This window comes from Pipistrellus kuhlii, unplaced genomic scaffold (assembly GCF_014108245.1).
Source record: "Pipistrellus kuhlii isolate mPipKuh1 unplaced genomic scaffold, mPipKuh1.p scaffold_m20_p_2, whole genome shotgun sequence".
Taxonomy (NCBI): domain Eukaryota; kingdom Metazoa; phylum Chordata; class Mammalia; order Chiroptera; family Vespertilionidae; genus Pipistrellus; species Pipistrellus kuhlii.
Window position 1 is genome coordinate 7,298,809 of NW_023425515.1, and position 11,505 is coordinate 7,310,313.

General features: G+C 36.0%; 1 long non-coding RNA gene across 1 annotated transcript; it reads right to left on the reverse strand.

Moving 5' to 3' along the window:
- Nucleotides 1-1,519: 1,519 nt before the first annotated feature.
- Nucleotides 1,520-10,477, reverse strand: LOC118723933. The gene is made up of 3 exons (XR_004989422.1): nucleotides 10,458-10,477; nucleotides 9,144-9,162; nucleotides 1,520-1,643 (listed from the first exon to the last, which is right to left on the reverse strand). It is a non-coding gene; the product is annotated as an uncharacterized LOC118723933 (long non-coding RNA).
- Nucleotides 10,478-11,505: the final 1,028 nt, after the last annotated feature.

Sequence of the window (11,505 nt, forward strand, 5' to 3'; positions counted from 1 at the left end):
CTGCACAGACACCCAGGCATACATGAGAATATTGCAAAACCCTTATTCTCCAAAGTGGCTCACTTCCCAGTCCTTCTTCCCAGGATTTGGGCCTGTCTTGCTGTTTTTAATACATTATGTTCCCATCAATATATTAAAAAAAATACATTTTCATTGATTTCAAAGAAATAGGGAGAGGGAGAGAGATAGAAATATCAAGGAGAATCATTGATCGGCTGCCACCTACATATCCCCTACTGAGAACGGAACCTGAGACCTGGGTTTGTGCACTGACCAGGAATAAAACTGTGAGCTTCTGGTTCATGGGTCAATGCTCAACCACTGAGCAACACCAGCTGGGCAATGCCTGCCAATATTTTTGAAGCTCATTCTACGTGTAGCCGATTTTCTTCCCTTGGAGTGTTTGGAGTTGGGTGGAACAAAAGCAATAAATCCCCTTGTGTCAGACCCTCAGGGAGCCCCCCAGACAGGTTCAAACAGATGAACATAATTCATTTGGTAATAAAGTGTGCTCTCCTGTCTCCAGAACCAGGGGACCACACTTTGAATGCAGGCTGCCACCTTCAAGACCACTGCTATGCCAGGGAGGGGAATGGGCAGGAACATGTGACAATGCCACAAAACTCTCCTTATTCAGCATTTGTTGGCTGCCAAGAATGTTTGACTATCTTCCAGAGTTCCAATAAACTTGATTCCAACAGCTTTTCCGTGTTTTCAGTGTTTGTGGAGAGAATTGACCTCCAGAGTCCCCTACTCCTCCACTTTCACCAGCATCATTCAGTTCTGTGAGTGATATTTTGAAGTTTAAATCTTTATGTGAACATCTTAATTGAACCGTGTGTACTTTTTTTTCTGAAAGGAATAACAAATCACAAGAAGGACAAAAGCAGAAATTTCTCCAGCACTAATAAACTTGCGAAAATAATTTTTAAAAACTTAATATACAAGAATTATTCTCCAAAATTTCTAAAAAAACAAACAAACAAACAAAAACCTCCCTATGAATGAATAAAATTAAATAAAATAAAAATAAGCTATTTTAAAAAAGAGGTAAAGGTTATTCATGTAAGACAGTTCCTAGAGGAAAAAATCCAACTCTGTGTGTGTGTGTGTGTGTGTGTGTGTGTGTGTGTGTGTGTTTGAAAATGTGTTAGACTTCATCAGTACTTAGAGACATGTAAATAAAAACCACAATATGAAAAAAAAAATTATCTCTCCCACCCTCCCTCTCCTCTTCTCTCTTGCACCTCTCTCTCTCTCTCTCTCTCTCTCTCTCTCTCTCTCTCTCTCTCGCACACACACACACAGTAAATGTTGCTGACAACAAAGGACAACAGAATAACTTGTGCCTGTTTGAGAGAGAGAACAACCTACTCTATCTCTCAATCCTCTCTACACATACACTGAAAAATATAAGGATTAAAATGCTGTTGTACCTTGTTATAAGAACAAAATATCCATTGCTGTAAGAATAAATATCCCTATGTGGTTTTGCTCAGTGGATAGAGCATTGACCCAATCTGGGTTTGATTCTGATCAAGGCCACATAACTCAGTGGCAGGTTCCCCTGCCCTGGTCGGGGTGCGAGCAGGAGGCAGACAATCAATGCATCTCTCTCACAGCCATGTTTCTCTCTGTCTCTCCTCTCCTTTCTCTAAAAGTCAATAGAAAATATCCTTGACTGAGGATTTTTAAAAAAATGAATAAATAATTAAATCATGGGAGAATATGTTGAGCCCATCAAATTGGCTTGATCATGTTTTCTTTCTTGAGCTGGATACTGAAAATATAGATGTTCATTACATGTTCTTGATCATTTTTAGACTATTAAAATATATGTAATCACTTAAAAAGTAAAAACAGAGTATGATGTAAAATAAAAAAGAAGATTTGAGTTTGAATCCCTATCTACTATTTAATGCTTATATAAACTTGAGAAAATCACCTAACTTCTGTATATTTGTCTATTTCCAGTAAATAATAAAACAAATTAGTTTTTGTAATCATATTTATTATAATTGCAGTATTATTATTATTATTATTATTATTATTACTTGGGCAAATAATTTATACTGACTGGTTTCTTTGAAAATGAGAGTTTGAACTATATTAGTTTTAAGGAGACTTCCCATTTAACATTCTAAAATTGTATTATAACTTGAATTAAATATTGGAAAATAAAATAATGATGTTTATTGGCTTGGACAATGCAATAATAAATAATGATCATAATACATTACTTATGATGAAAGTTTAAACATGGAAAAGTAACACATTTAATACCGTGCAGGGCTAAAATTATTAACTTCAATAGCCATTGTTATGAGTTTGAATCACTTTATGCTGAAAAATGAATCAAGAAAGCTGGAAATGAATTGGCCAAATGCCTCTAAGTGAGTACAAGTTATTTAAAGATAATACTAAATGACATAAAGGATGATCAACACATTTCAACACAACTGCTTATTTAGTGATGCCAGAACTTCTGGGAATATATTAACACATGAGATGAGACAATACTTTGAACTCAAGTGTTAACAACTGAAAAATTAACTAGATTTTCCCCATCATAATCAGAAACGGAGACTAACAGCACAAAAAACAACCCTTTGACTCACTCATAAGAAGTAAATTCACCTTTGGTGGTTCTGGAACCTAAATATAAAAACTCTATAAGGAGTCCACAGAAACTACCCTGTAATGAAACCCTCCTTTGCAAATTTGTTTAAAGGTGACCAACTATGATTCTATTCACTAAAATGTGATAATCACAAGACAAAAGCAACTAACAAGCAATCAGAGACAAAGTACGTTAAAGTCAGGACTCTGGAGTAAACCTGTCTGGAATCAAACCCTGCCCCATCATTTCCTGGCTAAATGAATTCAATGTCTTCATCTGTAAAATATCAATAATAATAACAACATTTCTCATATGGGTTTCTGCAGAATTGGATGAGTATGTATGATGTGCGTAATAAGCAGCAGGTATCTCTCTTCAACAACTTAGCAATGGGTAGCTGCTATAGCTATGTGTTGAGGGGGAAATATATGTGAGTATCTGAGAATGTTATAAATAACCTTAAAAAGCCAGAATGCTCTATTATCTATTTATATATCTTAAACTTGTCTTCCTAGAGCTCTGAATCACAGAGGTTATTGATTATAAAATTTGGCAGGTTTATTAGGTAGTTGTCTCTGTGGCCAAAATTGCAGTAACTTTGTCTTAGAATATTTTACTATAATTTATAAGTGACCTATTCTTTCTTTTTACTTTTACATTTCTATATTCATGAATCTTCTCCAGAACCATTTCTGTTATCTGGTTTGGATTTTTTTTTTCTTTAGATGAACAAGATTTTATTTATCTTTGTCAAATAGCCTACTTCTGTTTCTTCTACTTTCAAAATCCTTAAATTAATTTCTCAGTGATTATCCATTATTTTAAAGGCATACTTTATTAGTAATGTTTATGTTCACAAATAAAGTATGTTTTCTCTATTCAAATGTGGAGGAAAATGAAATACTCTGATACATTGTAGGGAGATGTCAAGTGTAATGTTAGTCAACCACACCCAACCAAATTCCTCAAATTTTTGTTTATCTTCATAATACAATTTCAGAATCAGAGGTTTTAATACTCAGAGGAATAACAGCAGTCCTCTGATGCAAACTCCTCATTTTTACATGAGAATCTCAGTGCCTGCATTAGTTGGGTAAATTAATCAAGTGAACTGGGATTATACACCAAATCTATTGACTAAATTCTGAGTCATTTCTGATAAAACATGCCAGTAAAACAAGCATATGAGTCAAGTGCCAAACTGCAGATCACTTTTTAAAATAAATCCAATATGTCCTCAATGATTTATTTCTTCTACCTTGTTAAGAAAATTTTGACTATGTGTTATGAAACTTTGATACTTAATATTTTTTAAGATATTCAAAAGTTTACCATTAAGTAACTTAAAGTCCAACTTAGACTAACTTTTTACACAAAATCAAGCTAAAATTTTAATGTGAAAGCCATACATATCTCATTTATTCCAGTGACATAACATTATTAACCACAAATAAGTTAATAATCCTTTCTATCACAAATCTGTGTCTACTGGCTCTAAGTTTTTGAGATAATGTTTATATCTGTGTTTTAGAAACTGTTGAGTACTATAGGTAGCTTTTTACCTCCTGGGACTCCCATCCTAGGCACACTTTAAGAGTAGTCAATTCTGTGTGATATAGATTAAAGAAAGATTGATAATTCTTTGATGGTGTGATTTTTATTGGTGGTGATGGGATGGTAGTCCTGGTGGTGAAGTTGGTGATGGTGTGAAGGAGGAAAAAGTTCTATTTTTTTTCACACTTACCATTAGAAGTGCCAGAAATGTTCTCTTAGAACCTGAAAGTTACAGTATCGCATCAACACTATGGCATCTTTACCTTGCATTATCACTCTTCTCTTGCTTTGTGAGGTGGCTTATCTCTTCTCATCTTCCAAGTCCTACAAAAATGACCTTCCACAGAGAAGAGTGCTCTATAAAATAAAATAAAATAAAATAAAATAAAATAAAATAAGATAAAATAAGATAAAATAAAATAGCAAATCTGCTCTCCCCATTGCCTCTCTATCTTATTACTCCACTTTATTTAATTTATAACCCTGTGGTCTTAGGCATGTGACATTTCCTTTTCAAGTTTTAATTTTATTAGCTACAAAATGGGGATGACTCTAATGTCCCCTTTTCAGAATTGGTATGAAATTTATAATGGAATAAAAGGTATGAGATACCTACTAAAACTCAATAAATGATAATAATTTTATGATTTTACCCTCTAAGTTGAAAAACACAACAGTTAAAATACCGTGTTTGCTACTGATGAGGTAAAATGACATTAACGACACAACATTTAACTTCTATTTCAGGTCACTAACCTATACCTGGTAAGTATTAACATGACAGAGGGACATGTCAGTGTTCTTTCTTGGTTTATGTCACTTCTGTCATGGATTGAGGCATCTCTTGAAAGGCCCCGGATCAGTAAGCCAAACCAAAACCACTTTTTTTACTTTGATTCTGGCCACACATTTGGTGTTCCTACAAGTCTGAGGGAATTAGATGTAAGTGAAACTGTACAAACAGGTAATTCCTGGCCTTTATTTTACTTGTTCCTTCCCAAGTTGTATTATCATGTGGTTTATGTCCTCTTATTTCTCTGCCTAGTGAAGGGAAAGCACTGCTATTAATGGAGAAAAATACTAACAGGCCAACGTCACACATTTTTGGTTTGCATGGTTGTATTAGCCTTCAAAGGATAATGTGACATCTCCAGTCAGTGGCAACTAAACATGTTTCTACATCACTCGTTTTATCTTCTGGAGTCACTGGGCAGGATTATGCCTGTGTCTCCTGTCATAACATTCATTGCACTTTACAGGGATTCATTGTGCAAAAGTCTGTCCTCCTTTCTACAAAGAGACTTCCACACCATTTCTCAGCACCTGTACAATGCACTAATGGTTAAATGAACACATTAAAAAGCCATGGGTTCATAAATAAATGAGCACAGCAGTGGAAGGAGGGAAGGAATCAGCTGCATCTTCCCATGTTGAGGGCTTCCTAGAGAAAGAGAATGTCCTAAGCCCAAGAAGGAGAAGAGGAAATCTCTAGCTGAGCTATCATTGATGTAGTCAGAAACAACTCATGCTGGACACAAATCTTGAAAGATGAATTATGCTGAGAATGTGAAAGTGACAATTAAGGGAAAAGATTCTCATGAAAAGGATTCCGTAAAGGACACCAAGGTGAAGTAAGCCATCAGATGGATGAGGAGTCAGAAACCCCAAGAAACTGTGGAGTGCTAGGGACCCAAGACAAAGTGAGGAAAGAGAAATAATTTGGGAAAAGCAGATTAGAGAAAGAGAAGGTTCTATTTCAAATCCAGAATCCCAGAAGAAAAGATTACAAAAAGATGAAAATAGAATTTGTAAAGCATGAGAAAATAGCTTAAATTTCTGAGAATTCAAATGAGAGCCAGGCGAAGCAGTTAGTCTTGAAAATTAATATTTTTCTTAAGAATTATATATATTTCTTTACAATTATATATATTTCTTTAAAATTATATATATGTTTATTTAAAATTATATATATTTCTTTAAAATTATATATATTTCTTTAAAATTATATATCTATATATCTATATCTATATCTATATCTATATCTATATCTATCTATATCTATCTATCTATCTATATATATATATATATATATATATATATTTCCCTGGTCCTGAGGGATTTATGTTGGTATTTTCTCATAGTTTTATATAGAAGATTGGGCCTGTTAAAAAAAAAAAAAAAAGAGCATATATAAAATGTAAAAATGTGCCAATGGGAACAGTAAGGAAAAGACTAAGAAGGAATAAGTAGTAAATTAAAAAAACAACAACAATGACTGAGTTTTGAGGTTTTAAACAAACAAAAGTAAACTGGTTTGCATCACTGTCCTATTTGGAGACACATAAAAATATTACTAAAGCATTTGCAAAGCAAGGAAAAACATACTTGAACAGATTTTCTTCTGAACTTTGTGTTTGTCCACAAAGTCATTGCCATTAAACAAAGAAAACTGATATAGCGAGGCTTCAGTTAGGTTGCTGAGCTATTATTCACCACATATAGCAAAAAAGAAAAAAACAAAAAAACGCAATCGAAAAGGAAAAAAAAAAACCAACTTTACAATAAGCTCCATTTCCCCCCACCCCTCCCCACCCCCACTATTAAAAACTATGATTTCTTGCTGTTTACCACTTGCCATAAACCAGCTACTTTTCTCAGTAGCAATAAAACTCCTTTTGGAAGGGAGACATTGTAAATTGTGCTGCCCACTGCTGACAGCAGAGATTTTTTAGAGAGCTCAGTTTTCACTCACACACAAAACAATGCCAGGGCATGAAAAGTTTTGTAAGCTCAAAGCCCTATTCATTTCTCCGAGAGTTGTATCATATTTATGTTAATTACCTATTCACTCCACTTGGAGAGAAAACTCTGCTTTCTGAACAGAGAATATAAATAAGGAAATAATTACTACCACTGTCTATCAATTTCTTTTATCTGTTGATAAACGGATCACTGTATGTTACTTGTAGCAGGCATTTCAAAGTTATCTGAGGCTTGATTTATCTGACAAGGAAAATTCCGAGACCTTAGACAAAGCTGAGTAATAGAAGTGAAACTGAGAAGTTGCATCCCAAATGGAGGGAATAAGCCGAAGTGGGAGAGAAACAAAATAGCAACAGTTCTTGGTCTGTATCTTTCACCACAAGCAGTATTTTGATAACCTTAGGAAAGAAAAAAACAACAACAACAATTCACAGAATAGTTAAGACACCTCCCTGAATAATCAGAAAGGGCGGAGGGGCGAGTAGAAAACAGAATGCTACAGGATTTTGCAGATGTTATTGTTTTTGTTGTTTTCAACACATTGTTAGAATGGCATTTCAGTGATAACTCTCATGAGGCACAGACGATTATTTACAAAAAGCAACATTTGGAAGTTCTTCCTATGCAAACAAATGCTCATGTGGTGCCATATGAAAATAATTTAAAACAATTACATTTGTTATGAAGAATCAAAGTCTAATAGGCCTTTTTTTCATGAGCGGTTTAAAATTTTTAAAAGACCGAGGTAAACCAAGGAAGAAGAGAATTACTTTTACAGTCAGAATATGTGACAAAAGTCAGAGGACCGGAAGAAACTATAGTTTGTGTAACAGAACTATCTACCTAAGGCAGGAATGTCCTCTTGATCCATGCTTCAATGTGCATAGCAGTTACCCGAGGACCCTGTTAAAATGCAGGTTTCAGATGGGCCCTGAGATTCTGCATTCCTAACAAGGTCTCAGGCCATATAGCTCTTCTGAGAAAATGCAAAAATTGTCTAATTGGTCTATCATGAACAGTTTGCATAGGAGGAGGCAAATTTGGGGCAATCAAACTGCTTTCCTTTCATTAAGTCAAAATTTGCCTTTCAATAAATCCTATCCATTGATCCTAGTTCCAGCTTTCAGAGTTGGAACTACTGCATCTAGTTTCTCTTATACCTGAAATAATAAACTCCAGAAATGTACCCCCTTGAATCTCTTCTTTGTGAGAAAATTGCATCTCCAATAAAGCAATGGTTTTGAGTCCTTTCTGCTGTCTTGCTTGCTCTGTACTGAATATGTCTCCAGGTAGAATGTTCATCTACACTTGAGGCCCAAATACATGAACACAAGACTCCAGTTCAGATTGGGTTGGCAGTTATGATGGTTCCACTGATGATCCTGTGTTTCTATAAGAACTGTCTACATTTGTGTAAAACTCATGGACTCAGCCCAAAGTACACTGCACACATGCTTAATGGCTTCCTAGAAAACAGCTCTTTCTTAAATGGAAATGATTAAGTAGCTAAACTATTAATTAAATAGCTAACCTTTTCTTTTTGGCATGGTGAACTGTCATGAAAATTTTCTCACTGGAATCATCACCTAGTTCACAGCCTCATTCTCTCCCTTTCCCTGTCATTACTCTCACACTGCAGCCTTACAAGTCTTAAAACTTCTGAACTCCGGTGACCTTCTGCTCCACTCCTACTGAACCATTCTTTGGCATGTCTGCACCCTGGTTGTGTCATCCTTTGAAACCGCTTCTCTCCAAGTTCTCATAGTCTGACCACTGCTTCAACCTGGACACGTGCTCCTGCCTAATGCACAGACCTAATTTGTGTCTCCATTGTGACCCTCACACCCTCAATTTCCCCATGCTGTCATATGTCCACATGATTTCATTTTCTCTCAACCCAGTTTGCAACTTCTTGTTCAAACAGTGTGAGATGCTTCTGGCAGTATATCTGCAATGCTTTGTGCAGGGTCCACACACATTTCCCCCGATTCTAGCTCTGGGATATCCTCATCTGTTTTCTTTACTCTACAAAGGTGCATGGCTGCCAGAACCGGTTTGGCTCAGTGGATAGAGCTTCAGCCTGCAGACTGAAAGGTCCCAGGTTCGATTCCAGTCAAGGGCATATACCTTGGTTGCAGGCACATCCCCAGTGGGGGTTGTGCAAGAGGCAGCTGATCGATGATTCTCTTTCATCGATGTTTCTGACTCTCTATCTCTCTCTCTTCCTCTCTGTAAAAAATCAATAAAATATATATTTTTTTAAAAAAGGGTGCATGGCTGGGGGAGGTAGGAGGAAGTAGGCAGGAGTCTTCACATTACTGATTTCATTAGAAATGCCAGTGATCCAGACTTCATTTTAATTCTAGATTTCACTCTCTGTAGCAACAAAGCAAAATTTTCAACATCTTGACGTTTCCAACCTTTCCTGGAATCATAAATGTCAGCAGTTTGAACGGATGATCTCACTGACAATTCACTGAAATAGCAAGCCTACCTGGCATTGGATCTCCCAGCTTCCCTGCTCTCCTAAGGCTGTGTTTATATTTTGCATGCCTTTTCCTCCATCAATCCAACCTCCTCAGAGGGAGACGCTCCCTTTTATAAATACTAAGATTAAAATGAGTACGTATTTCTACTTAACACTTTCCTGCCTAGAACAATGTGTTTTTCTATCCATTATGCCTTCTGGCGTGATTTTCAGTCTCCTGAAAATACTAGGTTTATTGCTCTACCCAGACACATGTTCAAAATTTTATAACCTTCTATCGACTAGTTTTCTTTGAAACCCTTGCAGTTTGACTCTTTTTCATCATCTTCCAAATCACCATCTCACACACTAAAATTAATATGTTGAAAGTCATCTCCAATCAAGTTTAATATAATTTTCTCAATTATGTTGTTTTGTTATCCTTTCCATAGCATTTTATATTACTGACTAGAGGCCTGGTGCATGAAAATTTATGCACTGGAGTGGGGGAGGTCCCTTGAGATCAGGGGAAGGTGAAACCCCATCACACCTCTGCTGCTGCCACTGCTGGCAGTGCAAGCCTTGGCTGGCCCTGGTTACCTGAGCCTTGGGAGTTCTGGGCACTGCCATCTTGTGGCTGTGGGCACCCCCATTTTTGAGGGTGTGGCAGTCAATTAGTATATTATCTCCTTATTGGTGTGGGTGCTGCCATCTCTGAGGGTGTGGCAGTCAATTAGCACATTCACTCCTTATTGGCTGTAGGCTCCACCATCTTTGCAACAGCACTAGGATCAATTATCATATTCCCTCTTTATTAGATAGGATTTCCTATTCTCTTTTAAAGTTTTTTTTTTTGTTTGTTTTGTTTTGTTTTTTTGTTTTGTTTTTTTGCCAAAACTGGTTTGGCTCAGTGGATAGAGCGTCAGCCTGTGGACTTAAGGGTCCCGGGTTCGATTCCAGTCAAGGGCATGTACCTTGGTTGCGAGCATATCCCCAGTAGGGAGTGTGCAGGAGGCAGCTGGTCGATGACTCTCTCTCATTGATGCTTCTAACTCTCTATCTCTCTCCCTTCCTCTCTGTAAAAAATCAATAAAATATATTTTTTTTAAAAAGTTTTTTTTTGTTTTTGTTTTTTATAAATACATTATATGGAGTTATTCTTGCTCTTCTATTCTTCTGCTTTTACGTGCAATTAATTTTAAAATGTACCAAACAGCAGATGATTTTTCCTATTTCTTTCACTTCTTATTTAAGGCTACATTCTCAACCATCTTGTCCCTATGACTGTCCATTAGGGTGTATGACAATGACTGCCACATCTATATTTTAGCGCACATTTCTTTATAATATCAGAGACAGAAAGGAATCAGTCCCATGCAATAATTCCACATGAAAAATGCTAAGCTTTCACCAAATGTAACTGACAGATGAAATTGGTTATCTAATGTTTACCCTGTATACACAATAAATGCAACATACAAATTCTGGTCAAAGATTGATGTGTGTGGTCTTCATCTTGAACTCCTTCCCTTTTAACTTTTAGACCCATTAATCCTCTGAATCAAAACAATTGCTTTTCTGTGGTGCTGGCATTGGGAGCAATGGGGTGATTTAGTGAAAAGAAATTTATTCAAAACATGAAGGTTTATGTTTAGATGTTTGGTTTATTTTTAGACTTTGGGAACTTTCTACTGGATTCTCCATGCATTCAGAGTAAATTCTCAATTTGTTTTACTCTGGCCCAGAGGCCCTGTTCTTGGTTACTCTCCCACCCCATCCACTGCCATGCTTCCTTACCTCAATGCCATCCAGCCACACTTCTAATCAATTTACCTATCCTTGCATTCTTGACTGTTTGCTTATCTCTTTATGTGTGACCAACCACATCTTCTGCAACAGAAGTTCCTGGAAGTTTTTTTTTTGTTTGTTTGTTTGTTTTTTATCTGTTTTTGTCACCATTACAATGCTTAGTCTCTAGAACAAGGTATAGTATATAACAAATATTCAAAAATGCATGTGTAAAGTAGACATATAAATTGATTCACTAATTGGTCAGTCAGTCAATAATCAAGATAATCCTTTGGAAACATTTCGATTATCC